Source organism: Eschrichtius robustus, chromosome 6 (genome assembly GCF_028021215.1).
Source record: "Eschrichtius robustus isolate mEscRob2 chromosome 6, mEscRob2.pri, whole genome shotgun sequence".
Classification (NCBI taxonomy): Eukaryota; Metazoa; Chordata; class Mammalia; order Artiodactyla; family Eschrichtiidae; genus Eschrichtius; species Eschrichtius robustus.
The window spans coordinates 142,166,823-142,192,305 of NC_090829.1; the positions used below are offsets into that span (position 1 = coordinate 142,166,823).

General features: G+C 46.2%; 1 protein-coding gene across 1 annotated transcript in view; it reads right to left on the reverse strand.

The window, feature by feature from the left end:
• Positions 1 to 25,483, reverse strand: part of DSCAM (DS cell adhesion molecule) — a 738,451-nt gene that overhangs the window by 208,560 nt on the left and 504,408 nt on the right. The window lies entirely within an intron of this gene.

A 25,483-nucleotide genomic window follows, 5' to 3' on the forward strand; every position in this document is an offset into this window, starting at 1 on the left:
GATGGAGGAACGGTCAAAATAATCAAGTGAAAAAGTCATATTTTAGGCTCTGTGGTGGTCATGAATGCTGCCCATGACATGCTTCAGGTTCCTTACCTTCTGCGCACCTGAGAGGCTGGCTCTTTCTGGTCCCTCGTGGTTGGATGGGGCCATGTGCCTAGCTAGAGCCAATGAGCTGGGAGCAGAAGTGACAAGTGCGGCTTCTGGGCTGGACCATCTGCTTGTTGGGATAAAACCTCCCAGAACACACTTGTCCACTGACATTGTGACAGGCAAGTTGAGAAGGTGCCTGCTTCATCAGTCTGAGAGCCTGAGGATCTCTCATTACAATGAGCAGACCCCCACTTCCTCCCATGGTGGGTGTACTGTGCGCTTGTTCCTGGGGCACAGCCTCTCTATCCTAACTGTACAGACCCCTGGGTCTCTCTTCCTCACTGCCCATGTTCATCTCGTGCTCAAAGCTTCCAGCCAGGGCCATGTCCCTCTCTCCCCTACGTTATGATGGTGATCTCTTATCACTGATCTTAGTTAAGTAACCTTATAGGACTCCCCTGTGTCTGACGCTTTGCTTCCTGTTTTCTGTTTACAGCTAATGACCCCTGAGGCCCACAGCTCACAGCGGGGCCGTCTGCCTGAGCTCTGGGCTCATTCCTGAGTAGGGATGGCTCGTGTTCTTGTGTGTTCGCAGTGACTCCGGAACACGGATGCTCAGGAGGAAAAAATCTTCCTGTTAAGAGTCTTGTCGCATTTCACAGTTTAGAATTAAAGCAAACGAAGAAATCATAGAGAAAGAGAAAAAATAACAGCGTTTTTTTTTTTTTTTTCAGATAAAAAAATGAAGTCTTTGGAGGAGGAGATTTGGTGTGGGAGGGCTTGAGCATTAGGTTGGTTCACTTGTTTTGCTTTTGTTAATGAGACCTGGGACTCAAGGGCACAGAATCTTTGGGATGAACAGATACACACGACTATAAATAAAACAGATAAACAACAAGGACCTACAGTATAGCACAGGGAACTGTATTCAATACCTTGCAATAACCTACAATGGAAAGAATCTGAAAAAATATATATAACTGAATCACTTTGCTATACACCTGAAACATTGTAAATCAACTATACAATTTAAAAAAGGCGCATAATCTATTCTTTCATGTACCTTTTTCCTTTTTTAACTAGTGAAATGCTGTGGAGAAGGAAAGAAATAAGCACTTTTACCAAGGCTACTTTCACACGTGTTACCTGTAAACAGGAGATGTAACTTGCAGGGCTCAATGCAAAGTGAACATGTGGAGGCCCTTGTTCGTAAACTATTCAGGGGCTTCCCTGGCGGCGCAGTGGTTGAGAACCTGCCTGCCAATGCAGGGGACACGGGTTCAAGCCCTGGTCTGGGAAGATCCCACATGCCGCGGAGCAACTGGGCCCGTGAGCCACAATTACTGAGCCTGCGCGTCTGGAGCCTGTGCTCCGCAACAAGAGAGGCCGCGACAGTGAGAGGCCCGCGCACCGCGATGAAGAGTGGCCCCGCTCGCTGCAACTAGAGAAAGCCCTCGCACAGAAACGAAGACCCAACACAGCCAAAAATAAAATAAATACATAAATAAAAATTAGAAACTTAAAAAAAAAAAAAAACTATTCAGGATTTCCAGACCAGGACAGCAGCACACTGATCTGAGCACGGCCTTTGTGAGTGCGGGGCCTGAATGAGGCCAGGGGTGCTCCCTCATGAAGCCAGCCGGGCCTGTCACACAGGACCTTTCAAGATTCTAGAACATTTTGCTCTCGCACACTGTGTTCCTGCATTCTATTCTATGCCCTTGGAGAGCGCAGGGTGATGACAGCTGAGTTAGAGCAGCAGCCTGGAGGAGAAAGAGATGATGCAGAGAAAGAGAGGAACTCCCTCTCCGGCAGCCACCTCAGTGTCACAGGGAGGGCTGTGACAGTGGCCCGCACAAGGAGCAGAGGGAGGGACCTCTCAGGGGTCTGCCTTGCTTGCATTTCCCATCTGTGATGTTCATTCAAGCCCTATCAACCCCAGTATGCACGGCCAAGGAAAGCAGAAAACAAAGGCACCTCTATACCCAAATGGATTCTTCTTTTCACATTAGACAACACCTGGGAGAGGCCATTTCTCCTCGGGTGTGCTGACGTACGGAAATTGACCGCTCTCTCATAATGGCCCAATAGCTTCCATCTTTTATCATACAGGCTCCAGCAGAACCGTTATTAAAATTCACAATTGTGCTGCCATCGGCTATTTCCTGTGTAGTCACTTTCTTAAGACCCTGAGACTGTTTTGCATTTCCTTTTTCACCATGCCTTCCTGAGGGGTCTCAAAGATAAACTCTGAAGGAATGAGAGCCACTGAAGGATTTTTTTCACCAGAGCTCTGTAAACAGGAGCTTCAGCGACGAAGGAGCAGCCCCCAGCAGTGGGAACCCTGCTTGGGTGCCGGGGAGTTGGTTGTTTGGAGGCGTGTTGCCCGGGGAGGGCGAGGCAGGCAGAAAGGCCATGGACGTGACAAGACGTGCATTTTATAACAGGTCTCATTTTTCTCCAGCAGCCAGGGGAGGGGTGGATAAAAGCAGCGTTTTAAAAAGCAGGAAATCTCAGTGCTGCTGTGATTTGCATGCAGAAGTGCTTGAAATTTTGTCCCGGCAATTATTTAAAAGACAGTGCTCAGTCCACTGATGATCAAGGGCTCGAGCTCCGGAGAGTCTGGCAAGGTGCCTGGAATCCACAGGAAGGAAGCCAAGAGAGGGAAAGAGGGGTGCTCCTGCTTTCCACCAGCTAGCTCCAGCCCTCTCCCCTCCGCCCTGCTGTCCTGAGGATGCCGAGCTGCTGCGGAATAGCTGGGAGGGAAGATCCACAAAGGATCGCCCCGCGACTTGCAGCGTGATTTATCAGAGCTCGTGTCTTGCGGCTGCAGCTGTCTGTCCAGGTAATGACACACGATGCGTGATTAAAGTGCGCGTCCTTAAATCAAAGCTGTGCCGATGGTCGGAAAAGGCAGCAAACGGCCCTGGGAACTTGTTCATCCCTCTGATGGGAGGACGTTATTAGGACAAAAAGGGGCCTGTCATCCTAACAAGAGCAAGCCTTGCATGGGGAGCCTTCTCGTGTTTGCAGGATTTACCTGGGCTCCTCGTGGAAGCCTGAGAACCAAAGGGGGCTGGGAACGTGCCCATCACGGCTTGCTGGGCATCTGCATGGCCCCTGGGACCCCTGCCTCCCCCTCCTGCAGGGAGGCCCATGGGGTGAGGAGAAGGCAGGGACATTTTGCCAGGTGCCCGTGGCACAGGCTGCCTCTCCCTGTTTCTCTCCCTCCAGGTTGCTGGTGGCCGGGCAGTCAGAGCTCATCAATTCCCCTTCCCTTGATCCCAGGAGTGAGGAAGACTTTGGACATGGGCCTCTCTGAGCAGGGAAAGTGCACCTCCGGTTTGCTGTGGGCTCTATGCCCCTCAGCCTTCTGAAACTGGACAGACCAATGATGCTTTCCGCTGTCAGACGGACTTAGCCACGAGGGGGATGGGAGTGGCAGAGAGAGACGACAGTCTTTGATTTCGGGCGAGATCCAGGTTCCTGTCCCTTAAAGATTCAGTAAGAAGCATGCCCAGGGGATGTGAGTAAACTCGGGCAGGAGGCCCACGGCCACTTTTCCGATGTCCAACAAGGCGCATGGGTCTGCTGAAGCGGAGGCCCCAGCAGAACAGGACTTTGGGGTGAGTGGGTGTACCCAGCTCAGGACTTGGGGGCAACGAGAATTAACATGGAGGAAGAGCACAGAATAGTGATCAAGACTCTGAACAGCAGAACGAGAAAAACAGGCACAAGTCCTAGTGTGTAGCTGGAAGTGCAGAGGGTTAAACCTCAGCTCCTTAACTTCCTGCTGTGGGAGGACGCCCCTGGACGCTGAAGTTTTAATGCTAAAACCGAGGGTCTCAGACAAACCAGGACAGCTGGTCACCCCACGTGTGACCTTGAGTCCATCTTAACCTGCAAGAACACCAGTTTTATCATCTGAAACATGGCAAATAGAGTCACCCAAACTGCAGCGCTGTTGGAAATTAGCATATAAATATATTGAAAGTGTCTTGTATGTTTCCTAGAAAAATGTAGGAATTCAATAATAGTATTATAAAAAATAATATTCATGATATTTCAACTAGAACAAGACGCCTGTAAATGTAGTGAGTTCTCCATCAGTGGATGCATTCAAGTCAAGGCTACAGGAGATTTTCGCCAGGTTGTTGGAGGGAGTTGAAGCCTAGAGTGGGACCAGGGGACTGGGTGAGGTCCCTCCCCGCTGGGGAGTCCAGACTTCCCGGACGGAGAGTCTGCAGCATTGCAAACAAGGACATGTAAGGAGCCAACGTTCCCAGAGGTTTCTGGAGGTTGTGTGTGAAGGCCGCTGTCTCTCTGAAGCATGGGGTGTGCCGGGTGTCCAGGGCAGGAGTGAGTCAGGAACTCTCTTCGCAGCCTGGGATGCTGGCATTGCAGCTTCGGGGAGCCCAGACTTGAAGTGGTCATGACTGGATGGGGAAACACAGAGGTACCGTGCAGCCACTGAGTGGTGGAGAGGGAAACAGGAGTCCCAGGCCAGGAAGGGGCACAGTGCCTGTCTGTGGCGACAGAACGCAGAGGTGGTGCTGGCTCCTGAGCAGGAGACCCCAATGCCACCAGAGCCTGCACCAAGGTCGGCCCTCGGAGCCAGGCCGCTGGCACTGTCCCCTGAAGGAGGGAGGCCTCTCTGCTGACACGGGTCTCAGGCCTGGCAGAGCTGTTCTGACTGATCACCGTGGTCTCCTTGTTGATTTTTAAGCCCTAGCGTGCTGTCACCTCCTGTTTTTGCAGAGTCTACTCACAGTGACCTTGACCTCATGACCTTTGCATTTAAATCCGAGATTGCACGTGTATTGATACTTGCAGGATTCTGCTCTTCCAGGGCTCAGGCAGACAGAATGACCAAGGGAAGGCTGGGAATTCACGGCCTCTGTTCTGAGCTTAATCCATGCAGCGTCTGGGAGCCTCAACATTCTTCCTGTGTCTGTGTCTCTGAAACACTCCTACAGGGGTGAAAAGATTTGGTGTTTTAAGGAAAAGTCAGGGGCGTGGGTTAGGAATGTGGGGAAAGGGAGAGGAAGACTACTGCGTTTGAGGATGGATGGGGGCAGGAACGGGGGTGTAAAGAGAGGGGAGGAGGTATATGGTGCTGCATGGTGAGCTGGAAATGAAAAGATTTAAGTTATCTGGGTGCATCTTCTGTGGTTTGTTTGATAATTGTTTTTACATTCCACACTCACGGTGGACATGTGTGATGAATGGCCTGCTAATGTATGTAGTGCAAAACGTGGACACATTACATTTCCTCAAGAAGAATCAACCCAGAATTTCTGAATCCCCAGACAGCCTCACTGTGGCCACCTTTCATCTCTGCTGCTAATCAGTGAAAGGGCAACTCTCACATTAAGACGCCGCTGAAGTGCGGGTGACGGCTCGGTGACGGCTGCAGCGCTACGTGGGGTCGGGCCGGCGTTCCCAGCCTCACTGCTAATGAGAACATTTGAAAGATGACTGACAGGCCATGGCCATGGAGGTTGCTGGAAGTAATTAAGCACCGCTTCAGTGAAGGGCTGCATCGGCACGTTCAAGACTTGAATGATACACGAGTGAGAGGCTGGGTTGTGAGCGTGTGTTACCTGCTCCGGGGTCTCCAAGACCCTCTCCTTCCTCCCTGGCATCCTTTCCCTGGCAGTCAGGTCAGTTTCCGGGACTGCTGAGACCACCCAGAGTGAGCTCAGTCTCCATCCTGTGATACCACGGGTCGTGCAAGGGAGGCCTGTCTGCAGATCTCTGGGCTCCCACATCCTTGTTCTGGAGCATGTTGCCTGCTCTCTCTTTTGGCTCCAATGAAAGGTAACGTAGGAAGCTCTGCTGCTGAGGCAGCTCTGGAGACGATAAGAAGGCAAAACTGGCCGCCAAGGACAGGGCTAAAGCGACACAGGACCAGCCAGGTGATGGAGAGTGCAGACCACTAAAAAGCACATGGCAGAAAAGTACTGAATGATAGAAGAATGTCGACCACACGGAGATGAGAACAAAGGGTAGGTTATTCAAGAGGAAGTTCAGATGATTCTAGTTATAGAAAAACGTGTAAGCGCATGTAAGCAGAGAGAAAACGCAGACAACGTCCTTGTAAGTTTTTGGAGAGGAAGGAAGTTTCCCATTCCTCCTGCTGGGCTCCTCCTCGGGGGGTCAGATCTGTTGGTGTAATGCTCCTCACCTCTCCGTCATTTCAACCCAAGGGAGCAGTGACTTACGCTTAGTAGTGGGTTTGGAGGGAGGGACTAGGCATATTTTGCTCCATCCTTTTCTCCACGTTTTGTTGGGAGCTGGCGGAAACACGTACCATACGGTGGGCAGGTTCTCCAATGGCCCCCAGGGATCCTGCCTCTGACACCCACACCCTCAGGGAGTCCCTTCCTCTTGAGTGTGGGGTGTCATTTCCGTGCTCGGGTTACATGAGATTCTAACTCCCGACGTGAGGCTCTCTGCTGCCTCCTCAGCTTGCATGTTTTGGGGAAGCAAGCAGCCGTGGTGGAGACATCATATGCTCAAGGAATTAAGGATGGCTTCTGGCCAACAACCAGATGGGAACTTGCAACTGCAGGGAACTCAGTCCTGTCACCCACCACATGACCTTGGCATCAGAGCCTTCCCCAGTGGAGCCTTCAGATGAGACCTTGGCCATGGCTGACACCTTGATGGCAGCCTTGAGAGAGATAGATACTGAAGAAGGCTCAGGTTAGCTGTACCTGGACTCCTGACCCAAGGACACCAGGAGATGATAAACGTGTGCTGCTCTAAGCTGCTAAGTCTGCGGTAATTTGTTACAAAGCCATTAGTTACATCTAATTTCTGTTAGATGACTAATACGCCCCTTCCTGCTGTAAAGGATGCATGGCGGGTCTGCGCTTTGGTAGGGCACAAGGGCCAACAGGATTCCAGGGATGCTCAGGACCGCCTGTGTGCAGTGTTGGATTCCTGGCTCAAGTTAGGAAGCTCATTTGCCCAGAGACGCAAACAGCACTGTCTCACGACACTTTTGTCAGTGACAAATGAGACACTACTTTTGTTTGTTTGTTTTCTTTTGTTTTATTGTGGTTTCGAGGTAACACTGGTTTATAACACTATACGAGTTTCATGTGTACATTATATTTCTATTCTGTATAACTTAAAACATGCTCACCACCAAAAATTTATTTTCTATCCATTAGCAGTTGAGCCCCTTTACTCATTTCACCTTCCCCCCACCCCTTTCCCTCTGGTAACCACTACTCTGTTCTCTGTTCCTACGTGTTTGTTTTCGCTCCACTTGGTTTGTTCATTTATTTTGTTTTTGTTTGTTTTTTATATTAAGCATGAGGGAAATCGTATGGTATGTCTTTCTCCACCTGATTTATTTCACTTAGCATAACAGCCTCAAGGTCCATCCGTGTTGTTGCAAATGGCAAGATTTTATCTTTTTTATGGCTGAGTAGTATTCCATTGTGTATGTATACCACATCTTCTTTATCCATTTATCCACTGATGGGTGCTTCAGTTGTTTCCATGTATTGGTCATTGTAAATAATGCTACGATGAACATGGGGGTGGAGATATCTTTTGGGGTTACTGTTTTCATATTCTTTAGACACCCAGAAGTGGAATAGCTGACTTATATGCTATTTCTGTTCTTAACTTTTGAGGAGAGATGCTATTGTTTGACTCCTTTGTCTCATTCGCATTTTTCAGACCTTGGGCAGGCAAAAGAGAGATACTTCTATGAGATCTACTTTAAAACACCATCTTTGAATGTTAGGATCAGGCGAGATTTTTCTACTTTTTCACTTATTCCATTTAAAAAGACCTGGGAACGTGTCCAATTATTATCATCAGAAAAAAAGTATTTTACTAAAAAGGGCCAGCTAACTGGCCAAGAAAATACAAGTGGGTGCTAAGAAGGACTTTTATTATAGCCCTTGATTTGGTTTCTATGACACAAGCTGTCCTTAAACCATCTAAAGAATACTGGGACCACGTTCTTCCCCAGGGCTAAGCTCTGCTACTTCCATCCATCACCCCAGTCCCCATTCCTTCCCAGTGCATAAAACAAAATTGGGATAAATAGGGAAGAAAGAGGAAATAGTCTTGAGTTATGAGAGAGTGCTATGGTTTGTGTCACCTGTCCCCCCCAAACCCAAGTGAGGGGGGCTACAACAGAATCACTCACAGAGGTCAGAATGCCAAGAGGGTAGGAGAATGGAATTCATACTCCCCAATGGCTACTTTCAGTGGGAGGTGACATGTTTATCTATCTTACACCTACCTGAGCAGGGAGAAGTAAATCAGAGGGAGAGAGAAGTCAGATGGAGAGAAAGCCAGGACAAGGACGTGTGAGGTTCCAGGGCACTGCAGAAGCTGTTTGGGCTTGGTTGATACCTTGTCTAGGATGGCTGGTAACCAGTAAGAGTCCAACAGCAAAAGCTGCTGTATGGGCTTGGGGAACACCACAGAGGAGGGAGCAGTGATTTATCTCTTTGTCATCCCCCTGAAGATCCCCTGCCAAATAAGTGACACATATTCTCAGAATGGAGCCAGTGTTGTCTATGTAATATAATAAAGAATATATCTTGTCTTTGGCCCTGGGTCTTGTCATGGAGCTTCAAAATCTTTGGAAATTTCGGAATGCAGAGAATGTCTTTTGTTATTCATAATGAACTCGTTTCTGCCTGACCTGAGTTTATCCTAATGAGGTAACTCTAGGTGGGCCCTCTGGCAGTTTCAAGGGAGGGGCTGGTCCTGCCTGAAAGACAAAGCACCTGATTAGTGCGTGATTAGAGGGCTGGAACATTCAGTCTGGGGAAGGGAGAGGGGCTGGAGATTGAGTTCCACTACGATGTAGTCAGTCATGTCTCAGTGATGAAGCTTGAATAAAACCTTTGAACAATGAGCCTTGGAGAACTTCCTGATTTTGAACATATCGCTGTACTGGGAGGGTGACATGCCCAACTCCACGGGGACAGAAATTCCTGTGCTCGGGACCATTCCAGATCTTGTGCACTGCACCTGTTCATCTGCCTGTTCATTCATATCCTTTTTACTAGAACACTGTTAAGCATAGCACTTTCCTGAGTTCTGTGAGTCATTCTATCAAATGATCAAACCTGAGGAGTTGTGGGAAGCCCCTAATTTGTAGCTGACCACGCAGAAGTATGGGTGCCCTGGGGACACCACTTAATGCTGGCATCTGAAATGAGGACAGTTCTGTGGGACTGAGTCCTTTAACTTCGTGGAATCAGAAACTAGGTGTGGGTAGTTAGTGTCAGAATTGAATTGAATTGAAGGACACCCAAGTGATGTCAGAGAATGGGGTTGGAGTGTAGGCTCTTTGCCACACAGAGAACTTTGATGGGTAAGTATTAGAGAAACACTGCAAGAGTGAAGATAAATAAGGGCTCCTTTGTCCCTCACCAACTCTTCCTATAATCCAACTCAAGACAAGAAAGTGACCCAGAATTAAAGACCAAACTTTTCAGCCATGGGGAGGGTGCAATGTCACAGTTTATATCAGACTGGCCATTATGATATGAGGAAATAGAAAATTCTGGGACCTGCCTGAGAAGTTGTCACAGTAGATTCAATGGAACCCAGTTGAAGGTAGTCATGGGGGAAAACAAAAATTGATTCATCATGCTTCTCTCCACCCCATCAAGACCAGACCTTTCAGTAATTCTCATCATCTGAAATGTACAGTTGACATTATTCAATGTATTTGATTATTATAATCACAAGTTTTTCTAATCACTAAAAGCATACATCACACCAACCTCCAAGGGATGTGAGGCCCACTGCAACTTAACACACAGAAAGAAGGTGACTGGCTGACAGGAACGGGTGGTGCAAAGCCCAGACTTCCAGCCTCAGCACAAGACAGCTCTGAAGGGCCAGATCAGCTTCAGAGCTCTCTGTAGGATCAGCAGAGGCCCCGCTTGCACCTGTGCCCCAACTTCTCTCTCTGTCCTTCTTACCTCCTGCCCTCCCTCAGAGGTGCTAACCCCAAGCGCTCCGCAAACAGCTTCCTGCACACGAATACAGTAGGTAACCAATGCATTTTCCAACTTTAAAATGGGGTAGTCCCAAATTAAAAGGCAGCAGACCCTGAGCGTCCGTCGAGAACGTTCTCAGTTCTAACTCTGTAAAAATGACGTGGGACTTCCACGGCATGTTAGAATCTACGACTTCATGGAAGCAGACATTTAGGTTGTGGGCACTGCAGGGTGGATGTGAAAACATGGTCCTTCCTGAGCTGCCGGCCACTAGCACCAAGTCCACATCTGTCAGGGTCCTCCAGGGAAAGAGAACCCACAGGATGGAGGTATAGATGGATGCGTGTTAAGGAACAGGTTCACCAGGTTATGAGGGCCGGGGGCAGGCTGGCAGGTGGGTGGGCTGGAGACCCAGGGAAGAGTCGCCTTTGCAGCTCCAGTGAGAAGGCAGCCTGGAGGTAGAACTCCTTCTTCCTCTGGGCAACTCAGTCTATTTTCTCTAGGGACTTTCAACTGATTAGATGAGGCCCACCCACATTATAGAGGGTAATTTGCTTTTCTCAAAGTCTCTTGATTTAAATGCTGATCTCATCCAAAAAATACCTTCACAGCACTATCTAGACTGGTGTTTGACCACACAACTGGGCACCATGGCCTAGCTGAGTTTACACATGATGTTGACTGTCAACAAGGTCACCCCTTGTCAACCCGGTACCCCACGCATTTCTTCACACCACATTTATTCTCTGAATAAAGACAATAGCAAGCTCATACTTCCACTTGGCCTGACACAACTATCCTGTGTAAGACCACAGCCACTCTAATCTGTTCCTTAGAAGAGGATGCAAAGTACCTGGGGGCTGTTCACTCTCCTCTGTGATATCTTGTAACTTAAATACGATAATTTAAAGTCAATGCATCTTATATTACACGAGAAGGAGATAAGAGAGAGCAGAAAACAGAAGTAATCATTATACACACACACTTACACAAACCCCAAACCCACTGCCTGACACCTGCCCCTCATGGGGGACAGGATGGCATGAGCAGAAGAGATTCACTTAGAATCTGTATAATAACGATAACAACCTGTGAAGCAATTATTACACTCTTACTTTTTACAGCTGCAGGAATCATTTACAGTGGCACTTGAGAAGGGGAGGCTTATTGGAGGTCTCAGGAAGTGATCCTGGAGACAATTATTTCATTAGTCATAGGCTTATATTGTCCTTTCTCCTGCCTTCAACACACGGCCAAGGTAACAAGGTGTGATGACAGTGGCAACAATCAGGGGATTCTGCACATGTTAATGCGACTGATGGTCTCCGAATGCCCTTTCCTCCTCTTTCTTTTCACAAAGCAATGTGCCTTCCCCTTGTTGCATTATCAATAGGCTTTAAGCAAAAGTACTTTTTTCTCTCTTTTTCACATTTAAAATGAATGGCTATAGACTCAGAATTGCAAAGCAAGTCTGACTCTATTCTGTTTCCCTCTTCTAGCAACCGTCTGGTCATTCTGTGTCAAATCTATAGATGAGCCACAGAAGACTGGGTGTGTGACCTAAGTCTCTGGGGAGAAAATACTATTCTCCAGTAGCCCTCAGCAGCATATGAAAAGTGAAGAAATGATGAAAACCTAAAAATATATGTTCCGAAGCTTCTACTCAGGGTCTTCTATGGTCTGGCCTCAGCTTTCTTGCTCAGACCCTCCTGTGTTCCTTCCTGCTGCAAATAATGGGGAGAAACAACTTATAAGGCCCAGAGTAGGTTATTCTCAAAGGACATGAACACATGAAATTGTTTCCAAGCTGAACGTCCAGGAAAAGAATGGGTATAAAAGTGAGGCCAAACCATAGAGGGAAATATGATGCACCTGTTAAAAAGAGTGAGATGGAACTATGTATATTTATCTAGAAAGACAACTAGGATTTATTGTCAACCAAAAAAGCAGATGCAAACAGATAGATCTCGTGTGATTTCATTTTTTTTTTAAAGAAAAAGCTGACACGTACAAATACACCCATGAGGAGAAAGGACAGAAGAAGGGGCCACGCAGTTCCTCCAGAGTGCAATGCAGAGTCCGTATCAGCTGCAAGGACTTCATCCCCTCTTGCTGGAGCTCTGTTCTCTACCCCAGCAGCATCTCTGAAGAGACCCACCAAGCTTTCCTTACTCCAGGCCTTTGCACTGGCTCCCCTCTCATTGACAGTAAAGACTCTGCTCTGAGCAAGTATAGAGGCTGAAGAATAAGGTATAGGAAGCAAGGCAGGGACTTCTCAGTACAGGCCAGATCCCACGGCACCACCCAGAGATGAGAATCAGGCCACCCCAGCAGGAAGTGATGCTTCTGGGACCGTAAGTGATGGGTGCTCTCCAGTTCCTTAGAGAGAAGACTAAAATTAGAATCAGCTAAATACTGTTTATCTCACAGTTCTCCTTAGAGAAAATAAGAGTATTGAGTCAGCCATTCTCAATGATGTTTCCTCTGCCATGCTTATAAAATCTTGTGTAGTCCTTCAGTGTATAACATAAAACACTGACAATTAAAACCATGGTTCTGGTGCCCAGAATGAGCTAAAAATCAGGTATCTGTTCTGCTCACACGCCTCAGAGGGAGGAGGACCTTACCTGCCTGCGTGTATATGGGCTGTGGTCCTCCATAACAGTCCTTAAAATCAGCAGCTAAATGGATAGATGCACACATGTGAACACCTAACTTGAGGTGCTGGAATCAACTGGCTAAGGGTGTGGGGATTTAAATAGAAAGTGGGAAAATATATATTCAAGTGGGAAAATATATATTCAAAGGCTCACTGCCCACCCCCTCTCTGTCCTTCTGATGCAGCCATGTCTGGAACTGCAAAAAGTGGATGGCTGGTCACTGCCCTGGCAGTGGGCAGGGAGGGCCACGGGCATCCCTCCGTGACTCGCCATTGCATTACAAATGTTCATCAGCGACTCTTCTCTGGGGCTGTTGTCTTTGGATGCATCCTAACATGAGTAGTTCAGATTGTCCCTGCAGAAGGCCAAACCCGGGAGTCCCCAAGACAGAAGTGAGCATTACAGCCCAGATACTCACACTCTACAGGGTATAAATTGTCAGAGGGAAATCTCTAAGCCTCACCTTTCCGTAAGCTTATTTCCATGCACCTGTTCACAAGGGCCATGACAGATCAGATGAATCATAAGCTTGTATCAGCTGAGCTCACAATAAAAGTCCAGTAGCCCTTGAGGACGACATTTATCTGTAGCTGCTTTTCTTAAGTTATTCCTAAACAAAACCATCCATTGTCTTCTGCATCCTTTTCCAAAGGAAGTATGTTAAAACCAATGATGTGACAGCAATGATTAAGAGACATGAGAGAGAGAAAGGCAGCCCCTGATGTCCAGGAGCTGAGCTGGCTGGGGGTTCCCAGCTGGGTCTTGGTGTTCTCTCGTTGAATGTAAACAATTTCACAGAACACCAAAGCAGACGAGGCCACTCTGTGACTGAGATGGATCAAGATGAAGCAAGCCCACCCCTTCATCATATCTGAATACAGACAATAGCATGAACGTTATCCAAATATACAACAAAATGGCCAAACACCCACTCTCCTGGATAATATGAGTGACCTCTGCATCTTTACTAACCACAGCTATGGGCTGACTCCATTCCTCCCCACTTATGGATGAGATTCGTTAAGACGCCCAATCATAGAATCACCCCCACTGCCAACAGCATCCAATCCAGAGCCAAGTGCTGCTTCCTTGACCCTTCCCCAGATCACCTAACATAGGCCCATGTATATAATACATCCTTTCTGACACCTTCTTATTAAGACACCTCACTGGTCCCCATGGTGTGTGTTCTCCCTCAGGACAAGAATAAACCCAACTTGTTCCGCTACCTGTGTATGGCTGGTGGGCCATGGCTGGAAGGCATGGACAGAAACGAGGTGGGAGCACAGAGGTCTGAGACCCCAGCTCAGATGCTCGACTGACTGCCTGGTACGTGCAGGAACTCAGTAAATGTTTTTGAATGAATGAAAGAACTAGTCAGCTAGGGTTGAAACTGAAATGTGTGTATCTGTGAGTCTTCGTCACAGACCATCTCACCATGAAGCTGCTAATGCTGCAAAAGCATTCAAACATAAACTGGAGTCCAATAATAATATAAAATTATTAAGATCTGGGGATTCAACTATACAAATAAAAGGGAAAGGCAAAATATCTATTTAAAATAGCATATACAAAATTCAAAATTCTGTGGGGAAAAAAACAGTAAGACATGTATGTGTTCCAAATGGAGAGAATTTTACATCCTCAGTAAAGGACATGCATAGAAGAGGGAAAATGGGGACAATTTTACATCCTCAGTAAAGGACACGCAAGTAGAAGAGGGAAAATGGGGAGAACTTTACATCCTCAGTAAAGGACATGCAAGTAGAAGAGGGAAAATGGGGACAATTTTACATCCTCAGTAAAGGACACGCAAGTAGAAGAGGGAAAATGGGGAGAATTTTACATCCTCAGTAAAGGACATGCAAGTAGAAGAGGGAAAATGGGGACAATTTTACATCCTCAGTAAAGGACATGCAAGTAGAAGAGGGAAAATGGAGAGAATTTTACATCCTCAGTAAAGGACATGCAAGTTGAAGAGGGAAACTGGGGAGAAGTTTCCTGTTTCTGAGTGTGAGGACCCAGTGTTATAAAGATGTGGGTCCCCCACTCCAAGCTATTCTATAAATCAAATGAAATTTTAATCACCCCCCCCCATGATCGTTTTTGCAATAGACAAAAGCTTATCTGGAAAAAGAAACATGTGAGCAGAGCAAAGACAACGTCAAGTAACGGAGATGAGGGAGGGTTGGCCTTGGAGCCGTCAGAAGAGAGGCAAGTGTTGCCTTATCAAGTCTTTACCGTGTTGTACTGATACAGTTATTTAACCACAAGACAAGGGTGTAAAAATTAAAAAGAAAAGAAAACAAAACAAAAAAACAACTCAATGCAAAAGTATCCATGAGCATTTAGGGCCTGAGTGCAGCAGCTTCCATTAATGAAGAGCTTATCTTTCCTCTTTTTCGGACACTCTGCTGTCAGAATATTCTGTCACTTAATCCTCCTAGCTTTAGACCAGGGGTCCCCACCCCTGGGCCACAGATGGGTAGTGGTACAGGCTGCACAGCAGGAGGTGAGCGGAGGGAGAGCGAGTGAGCGAAGCTTCATCTGCCGCTCCCCATCGCTTGCATTACCGCCTGAACCATCCCCCACCCCCACCCCCGTCCGTGGAAAAATTGTCCTCCATGAAACCAGTCCCTGGTGCCAAAAAGTTTGGGGACCACTGTTTTAGACAGTAGACACAATTATCTCCATTTTACAGAAGAGGAACACGGGGCTTGGAAAGGTTAAGAGAACTTGCCCAAGTTTACATAACTAAGAAGCCATGAACCTGGGGTTTGAAACCAGATTATCTAACTTCAAAACCTAAACTCTTAACAACCGTTGCACAGGTTCACCTGAAGTTGCTAGATAGTCTTGAATTTTTAAAAATAGTAGCTTTATTGAGTATAATTCACATACCATAAAACTCTTGTTTCAAGTGTACAGTTGAGTGTTCTGCAACCTTCACCACTCTCTAATTCCAGAACATTTTTATCCCCCCAAACAACACCTTGTTCTCATTTGCAGTCACTCTCCATTGGCCTATCCTCCCAGCCCTTGGCAACCACAAATCTTTTTTCTGTTTCTATGGATTCTCCTATTTTGGACACTTCATATAAATGGCATCCTATGATATATGGTCATTTGTGCCAGGTTTCTTTCACTTAGAATGCTTTCAAGGTTTATCCATGTTGTAGAATATATTGCTACTTCATGTGTCCGTAGGACTGAATAATGTTCTATTATATGATATACTACATTTTGTTTATCCATATACCAATTGATGGACATTTGAGTTGTTTTCACATTTTAGCTATTATGGATAGTGCTGCTTTAAACATTCATGTACAAGTTACTGTGTTGACATATGTTTTTATTTATCTTAGTGGAATTGTTGGGTCATACGGTGACTGTATGTTTAACTTTTTGAGGAACTGCTAAACTGCTGTCTATAGCAGCCTGACCATCTTACATTCCCACCAGTAACGTACAGTGTTCCAATTTCTCCACATCCTTGTTAACATTGGTCTGTTTTTTTTGTTTTGTTTTGTTTTTTGCCATCCTTGTGGGTATGAAGTGGTATCTTATTGTGGTTTTGATTTGCATTTCTCTATGACTAATGATGTTGAGCATCTTTTCATGTGCTTAGTGGTCATTTGTATGTCTTCTTTAGATAAAAGTCTTATCAAATCCTTTGTCCATTTTTTAATTGGGTTATTTGTGTTTTTATTGTTGAGTTGTAAGAGTTCTACATGCAAGTATCCTATTAGATACATGATTCACAAATATTTTCACATATTCTCCAAGCTGTCTTTTCATTTTCTTGATGCACAAGTATTTTGATTTTTATAAAGTCCAAATTATGTAATTTTTCTCATGTCACTGACATAAAAATTTACTCCAATATTTTACTCTAAAAGTTTTATAGTTTTAGCTGTTGCATTAAGTCTATTATCTGTTTTGAGTTAGTTTTTGTATATGGTGTGAGGTGGGGATCCAACTTTATTCCTATGTTTTGGGTGATTTATATGTTTATACTAATTCATTTCATGCCCATAACAACAGTCTGAGATGACTTGAGAACTAAATAACTAAAACACATAAAGCTTATGTAACTTGTCCAAGGTACACAGCTAGCAATTAGCAGAGCTAACCAGGAAGTTTGACTCGAGACCTCATTTTCTTAAATATCTTTCCCTCAAATGAAATTGTTATTTCAGAAAGTAAGGACAGGATGAGATGCTCAATGAATGATGTTAGGACAACTGACTAACCATGTGTGGAAAACATATAAGCTCTGACTTACAATTTACATCACAATAAATTCTCCCTGAAGGGAGAGCCAGTAATGACTAAAGTAGATTAAACAATATGCAATCTGCTGAGAGAGAAAAATGATGGAAGAAAAATGATCCAAGTACCAGAAATCTTGATATTGGGACAGTATCAAGTGGGTTAACATATGTGTCCTAGAATAAGAGGCAAGAAAGAATAGGACAAAAAAAAAAAAAAAAAAGAATTACTGGAAAAAACAATGGTTGTAAACACCTCAGGTTTGAAGAAAGGTATCAGCTTAAAGGTCCAAGGAACTCCTCAATCCAAATCGACACAAATACAAAGGAAACGACATTCCGGTACATCATAGTCAAGCTCTGAAATCCCAAGAGAAAGAAAATCTTAAAAGCGGCCAAACAAAAATGACTCATTAAGCGTAGGGGTGGTGACCCTGAACTGACACTAATTTTTTTTTTTTAATTTATTTATTTATTATTTATGGGTGTGTTGGGTCTTCGTTTCTGTGCGAGGGCTTTCTCTAGTTGCGGCAAGCGGGGGCCACTCTTCATCACGGTGCGCGGGCCTCTCATTATCGCGGCCTCTCTTGTTGCGGAGCACAGGCTCCAGACGCGCAGGCTCAGTAATTGTGGCTCACGGGCCCAGCTGCTCTGCGGCATGTGGGATCTTCCCAGACCGGGGCTCAAACCCGTGTCCCCTGCATTGGCAGGCAGATTCTCAACCACTGCGCCACCAGGGAAGCCCGACACTAATTTTTAAAGAACCAAAAGACTACCCTGGCCCAACGATCAGGGTAGGGGCTTTTTTAGGTCAGGGAATCAATGTGTTTTGGTTTAGGGCCAGCTTACAGTGGACATAACAAATCTTCAAATTCATCTTGTGGTTATTTCCTCAGTTCCAGGATGCGTACTTGGAATAGATAAACTCAGTAACCATTAAAATAAATACCCACATGGTTCTCAAACTGTTGAGTGAGGTCTATCATGATAGGAAAGGGTGGTGGAAACCACTAGCGCTGCCTCTTGCTATCAGCTTAGTAAACTAAAAGCAAGAGTGCAAATCTGGACAGACTGCAGAAATGTGTACCAGGTGAACTGGGGAAGTGGGTGAGGTTAGGGGTGGGGATGGAGACTCAGGAGAGAAGGAGAGCTGGTCACGGGTGAGGGTCTCCTAAAGGAACCCTGAGCCCTAACAGCTCAGAGTGGGGCCTGGAGGGACCTGTTTGGGTTCCTGAGCAGCGCCCCTCTAACCACAGGGCATGAGAAGCAGAGTCAGAGTGAACGCATGGGACACTGTGGGAGATGCAACCCTCCCAGTCTCCCCCCGGGACAGCGGCAACTGCTCCCACCTGCTCTGCCGGAGGCTCCCCTGCCTCTCTCTGTGCCTCCTATAAGTCAGACATAACCTACAATTCTGAGTGTTATTGTCAGAATTAGACAAGGGTTTAGAATAAGTTGTAGCTATAGTTGTTATAATGCTTTCCCTCTGCGAAAATCCTCCAATGGCATTTTATCATATTTAAAATCAAGTCCAAAGTTTGACCATGGATCTAGCCCCTGCCTAGCTCTATGGCCTATTTTGTTCATTGCACTCCGAGTGCAATGGTTTTCCCGCTAGTCCTCAGATGTAACCCACTTCTACCTCGAAACTTTGCACTTGCCATTCCATCTGCCTGGGCTGCTCTCTCCGAGCATGTGCATACCTCATTTCCTTACTTCACTCTGTTATCTGCAGGGCATTACGTTACATCCCCATCTGCATGTCCTTCTCCCCATGGGGATGTATGCTTCATGCCGGTGAACTTGTTCAAGGAATAAGCAGTGTCTAGTACAGTCCCTGACATTAGGTGATACTCAGTGAATACTGCTGATTGGATAAGCGAACAGATCTGACAAGGGGCAGCTGGGGGACCAAGAGGGGCTCCTGTGGGTCACTAGGCAGTGACCCCATGGCCAGAGACCAGATGGGACTGTAGGCATCTCAGCGGATGCCAGCACGGAGGGTGACAGATAACTGAGGACCCAGAGCACTGATGCCACCGCCCCCAGGAGGCCATGGGAGAGGAAAGATCTTAAATCAACTGAGAAACCTTGAAATAACAGAGATTACCTGAAACTGGCAGAAATAACTTTTCAGTTGCTGGGTAGAAGGGGGCCTCCAAACAGAAGAAGGAAAAAGAGGTAAGTAAGGGGAGAAAATACACGTTCTTTCCCTTGGAGGGACACCGGCCCCAGTAACATTGAAAAAATGCTGTTGGTATTCACCACTATCCCTCCACCAGGTACCGACCTCCCTGCTCTGGGATGTGCCCAAGGCCTTTGGGTTGCCACTGACCCTCAGCTGTCATTCCTCCACAGACCTCTCTTACCCCAACCCAGAGCATCATGCTATGAATGCCAATTTGGATGGGGTTCCTCAACCAAAATAAGACTCCTCAACCTCTCAGGGGTACTGATCTCAGCCTGACTTGCTGGGGGGAGCAGTATGATTGAACTGAGCCCCATTACCTGCTGATGATCTGTCCACTTCCTATTTAGTTTGGATGCCTCCAGCCGCAAATAAGAAAACCCTGACCCACACTGGCTTAGACAGAAAAGCAATCAAGTAATTGGTCCTCTCACAGTGATGAATTCAGAGGCGGGGATACTGCAAATGCAGTAGCTTAGGGATAAATCTCAACTTTTCTGGTTTTCTTGACTCTACCTTCCTTTATGTTTTGGTTTATCCTCAAGATGATGCTAAAATCGTTGCCACGATAGGGTATCTATCTGGAGGTATCACCTCCAGATAGGGCCAAGAATTAAGAGATGAACATCTCCTGCTGAGTCTACTATGAAGAATAAGGAAATCTTTTCAAAAATACCACAGACGATTTCTTACATTTCATTGACCAAAACTGGTCACATGCCCATCCTTAAACCAATTATGCTCAAAGGGAGAAGGCTGCCCTTGGTTGGTTCAGACTAGAGTTCACATCCACTAGTGTAGACAGATTAGGATTTACCTGCTGGAGCAGGTGACCTAGCTGTGGTGCGCTTCCCTCAAACACAAGATTCTGCAAAAGATCTCTGTTATCACTGAGTGCATTTGTGTAACAAAGTACCACAGACCGGTGACTTAAACAACAGAAATTTATTCTACCACAGTTTTGGAGGCCAGAAACCCGAAATCAAGGTGCTGGTAGGGCCATGGTCCCTCTGAAGACTCTAGGGGAGAATCCTTCCTGGACTCTTCCAGCTTCCCTTGGCTGTGGAAGCATAACTCCAATCTCTGTCTTCACAAGGCTGATTCGCTCCACGTCTGTGTCCAAATTTCCCCTTTTTGTATGACATCAGTACTATTGGATTGAGGGCTGCACGACTCCAGTAATACCTCCTTTTAACTCATTCCCTCTGCAAAAACCCTGTTTCCAAATGAGGTCATATTTGGAGATACTAGGGGTTAGGACTTCAATATACGAATTTTAGGGGGACACGATTAAACACTTAACACTGAGAGAGGAGGGAAACTGAAATGGGGTTGGCAACAAATTGTAGCTGCTCTAGTAGCCTTCCCATCTTACAGATCCCTTCTTAACCCCAAAGACTCTTTAGCTGGTAGACTCTCAGGCTCACTGAAGAAGCGAAATGCAAATGTTTAGCTGCCCTACCTGGGAGGAGTCACCATCCAGCATCGGCATTACAGCCACTTGGGGTCTCCCACCAGCTCACTGGTCCCCCTGTGTTTTTCCACACTTCCTTTCCCATGCTTGTCCCCATCCTCTACTTCTGAACACGGACATTGCCATGAAAGCTGCAGATACTTTTGACAACTGGACTTCAGACTATGAGTGCGTGCATATGTGTAAGATATGGTCGGGGGGTTGCTGGTGGGCTCCGCAGTTATGAAAGTGTGTAAACTGGGTGATTTGGACTCAGGGGCACCTCGTAGTCTCTGACCGGCACAGATGTGTCTCGGGCGGGGGTGTAATTCGGGAATGACGATGATGATAATAACACCAGCATTCACAGCCTCCACCTAAAGAATACCTGCTATTCTCCTGCACCCACCTAATACCTAAGCTCTCCTGTGTGATGGCTCACGTCAGCCTCACAGCAACCCTGAGAGGAGAGAGAGGTCTGTGCGTTGTCTCTGTTTCACGTAGGCTTGCACAGAGGGTGAGTCACCTGCCCCAGGGCACAGGGCTGGAAGGGGTGGAACCTACGCAGTGTGAGTCTGGAGCCTGACTGCTGACCACAGGACTATATGCCTTTGATTCATTTATGTTTCTTCTGCTTCAAGGCTGCAATAAGAGTGTGGACATGAAGCAAAGGTGATGAAATACTAAAACCCAGTTTTCAGTAAAACCTAGTTTTCCATTGGTTCATGGTTGTTTATTCCTCCTCAGCCCTTGTGACCCTATTGTCGTGTACTGGTCACTTCCATCCGGATGCTCTGAGATACCCTGCATGAAAAGCACGACACACAGTCTTCATTTCAGGCCACCCCGGCTGTGATTTTCTAGAACAGTCGTGCTGACCTTTTTTTGCATCAGGAATCCCTCTAAAGATATAAAGGCTACAGTGTTTCTTCCCAGAAAAACACATACATTTTTGCATATGATTTCAAGGGATCGCACAATCCCACAGGATCAGCTACAGCCTTCCGGGGCCCAGGAGCCAAGGTTCTGAAGGCTTCATTTAGAAGCTCTCAAATTAAAATAATAGAGGGAAAGCAGCATTAGACTGAGATACACACAAGCAATCTCGACAGTTTAAGGACCAAAAAACTGTAATTTAGTGTTTTTATGTAGGCAAACTTTACTCCCGCTATTTCTGTGAGCACAAAACAAAGGAAAAAAACAAGCGTGTATCTCTTGTTCTTAAAGAGTGGCCTTTACAGAGTGAGCAGGAGGGACCTGGGAGCACCCCGTGGAAGGGACTAAGGCCGTCGCAGCCTCACTGCGGGGCAGCCCAGGGTGGTGTTCCTTCCTCCCCTTCAGAGATCACAGGGCAGCCCTGCAGGTGTTCCCGCAGATACCTGTACATCCTAGAGGCAGCACGTGAGCGCGGGAAGTAACAGAGGGTGGATGGACTATCCAAGGCTATTTATGGATTCTTTTATTTTTTTGGCGGGGGGGTGGCGGGGGAATGGAGCAATGGGTTATTGTATTCCAAGCCCATACACCCACTCTGGCAATAGCAGGACATGAGGTAGCCTGAGGTCAAATCACATTACTGAGGTCTGTCCAGAATTGGCCAAGGCCTGGGGACTGTTTGACCAAAGCTGACCCGAGTTAGTGCATGCACATGCAGTGCACACGCACGTGTCCCCACGTGGGACCCAGGGACCTGCCTAGAGGGAGGCCTGAGGACCAAGGCTGGACTGGAGCCCTTCCGGGTTGGCTCCGGAAGCCAGAGATGGGGAGGTGGGTTCCACAAATAACCGACTCTCCAGGGAAGCACCTGCTCCTGGTTGATGAGGGATGGTCTCCTACACGGCACGTGGGGATCAGAAGGGACCTGTGCAGAGCAGCAGACAAAAGAACAGCTGCCTGGGCATCGTGGGCCAGAGATCCAAACAGAAAGATAGCAGGGTTCCTGGAGACACACAGGCTCAGACCGGCCAGGGGCAGAAAGCTGGGACGGTGAGGAGGCGATTTTGGCACCTGGGAGAATACGGCTCATCCACCTGAAAGATTCTGCAGTTTCTGGAACTGTTTTCTTAGCACAAAAGACCACGTCCCCCAAGTGGGGAGGCTTCTTTTATTTTCCCCAAGCAGGGAGGCTTCTGCAGCCCCTGGTGGGCCTGGGGTGAGGGGCGCAGTGCTGTCACCAGAGGCCGCATTTGATTGAAAGTAGAGAGCAGTTCCCCTGTCTTTCCTGCCAAAGGTCCTTAACATTTTCCGATGTTTGTTTTGGGTCCCTATTCCTGGGATGATTTTTCGTAAAGGATAAATTAGAATTGAGATAATGTAGAACCAGAAGCAAGAATACCAACAAAACCGGGAGGATGTGCACTGATTATTTTTCCATCTCATTGATGGCTTTCCATGACCACTCCTTCCAAACTTGGTTGCCTCTGTCTTCCCTGCCCACAGTCTCATCATGCCTGATTCCCAAAAAGGGTCGGGGGGAGGCATTCATTGTTAAATTGCTTTATTATTAGATTAGCGAGTTTTGAAAGCATTGGAGTCGTGGTAGGAAAACGTCCCAGAGAGGAGACCCAGCCAGTGCCAGGGCATGGTCCCCAGTGTCCCCAGTGAGACCCCAACACCAGGCTCTATCAGTAGAGTTCGGGTCTTTAAAATACGTGTGAAACCCAGCACCAGCCATCCTGGGCATCTGGAGTTCTCATCTGAGAAGCTGTCTGAATTTCCTGACATGTCTGATCAGGCAGAAAGTTCTCTCCTATTGCATTTAAAAATATTTGCAGACCAGTTTTTTTTTTTTTTTTTAATGACTCAGGAGAGTCCTTATTATTGTTACTGAAAGCAGTGCAATTTCTTTTGAAACATTAAAGAAATTGTGCCTGATGTAAGCCTGGGTAGCGTCAGATAAGAAGAGCCTTGCTGCCGTCCCAGGTGTAATCCCGTTACCAACGCAGCGACATACAATCTTCTTGCTCAGCAGCCCGGCACCTGCTCTGCCCCCGTCAGGTCAGAGCCAAGGCTCTCCGCTCCCACTTCCTCCCGTTTTCTCAGTAAAAGAGCTGTACGCCAAGTGGCAGGTCTCCCATTGCCGTGTGCAGAGCCTGAACGTGTCAGTTTTCATACACTTAATAGTCTTGCCAAGCAAATATACAAAGAACAAGCGAAAGCCATCCCTGTGTTAGCTGTTGTTTTTGTTTAAATGGTATCATTTGAGCAACAGTTAGAGATACTGTATATCTTTTGCCTTCGTGTTTCTATATCTCTTTATTAAATTATATTTTTGCTTTTCCGAATTTAAATATTATGATTTTTTTAACATCTTTACTGGAGTATAATTGCTTTACAATGTTGTTTTAGTTCCTGCTGAAATTATGTATAAAGCCTCCGGAGGGTTATCAAGAACTGGTAAAATTAGCTGTGCCATAAATGTGCCTCTCTGCTAGCAGTTTGTATGGTTTGAGAGAGAGAAACTAAGATTGACAAACCCTAAGAACGGTTTTCTTTGACAAACACTCGCTTTAAATGTTTCTTTCTCTAATCCCCTCCACATACTGGGTAGAGCATTCAAACACAGTTACCTCTCGCCTTGAGTCTTTTGATTTCTTGTATCTGCTCTCTCTGTTCTCTCTCCCTCGAGCGCCTCTGTTTACCCCCAACAATTCTATCTTTCGAAATCCACTGCACCCTTTAGGACTGAACTCAGAGGCCATGGGTACCATTCTGTAGGCACTGATTCTCCAGGGGGTGTAAACCACGCCCTCATCTGTGCATTCCCGGTGTCCCACGCTCTATCCTGACACCGGCGTGTTCTGCTGGACGGAACTGTCCACACCCAGGCCTGATGGACCCACAGGAGAAAAAGCTCACTAAGGACAGGGGCACATCTTTGTGGTCCCACGTCCACTACCAGCATCAAAGGTATGGAGAGAGGAGATGTGGGGAAATCTTCAAGTTCTACATTTTCAAATTCTACCCATTTTTAAAGATTTTTTTCCCCTGACGCTTTCCTTAATCCGCTCAAAACGATGGCTCTGTCCTCCTTTGAAAGGCACATCTCTGTGCACCTTACTCCTTCCCTTGCACTATGATTAGCAGGCTGTCTCTTTTCTCAAGACATAAGCTCTCTCATTCATGAAGGTAAGGTCTATGGTTGATTGTATTTACATCCTTCATGGGGCACTGAATCTGTTAGAGCTTAGATACGTATATGAGTGCGATAGAAAAAAAATGCTTTATAAATTTAAAATATGTTAAAGCAATTGCAAAATACATTTCTTTTGTTGGGGAAAGATGGATCAACATTGGTCAGTATTGGTCTTCAGATCTTGGGTTTCCTTACTGTTTCACCAACTTAGTTTTAAAAATTATGATTTCAACTTTGTATTTAAGTGATATGACAATTTGTCTTCAGATTCTTGAAAATCAGTTCCTCTAGAGTATAATATTTAGAAGTCAAAACTATGTATTGGATATGTCCACAGTATATTTCAAAGCAACCTTATTTCAGAACTTTAATCTGTCTATGATATAAAGTATACCGAATAGACAGCTTGATATTTTCACTGTCCTATTAGAAAAAATGGGTTAACTAGAATGAATTCTTAGTAAAATAGGATGGATACTAGTCTGTGTGTAGCTAGCCTTTAAATCTCTCTCTCTCTCTCTCACACACACACATCACTGGAATTCACTTTTAAATCCAATCTCTCTAATAAATGATATGATAGAGATCCTTGACAACCTACAGACAGCATAATTAAAATAAAAAAGAGGAAGTCTGATCAAAACCTTGTAGTCAGGAAGAAATCACAATCTATCCAGTAGTAAAGAAT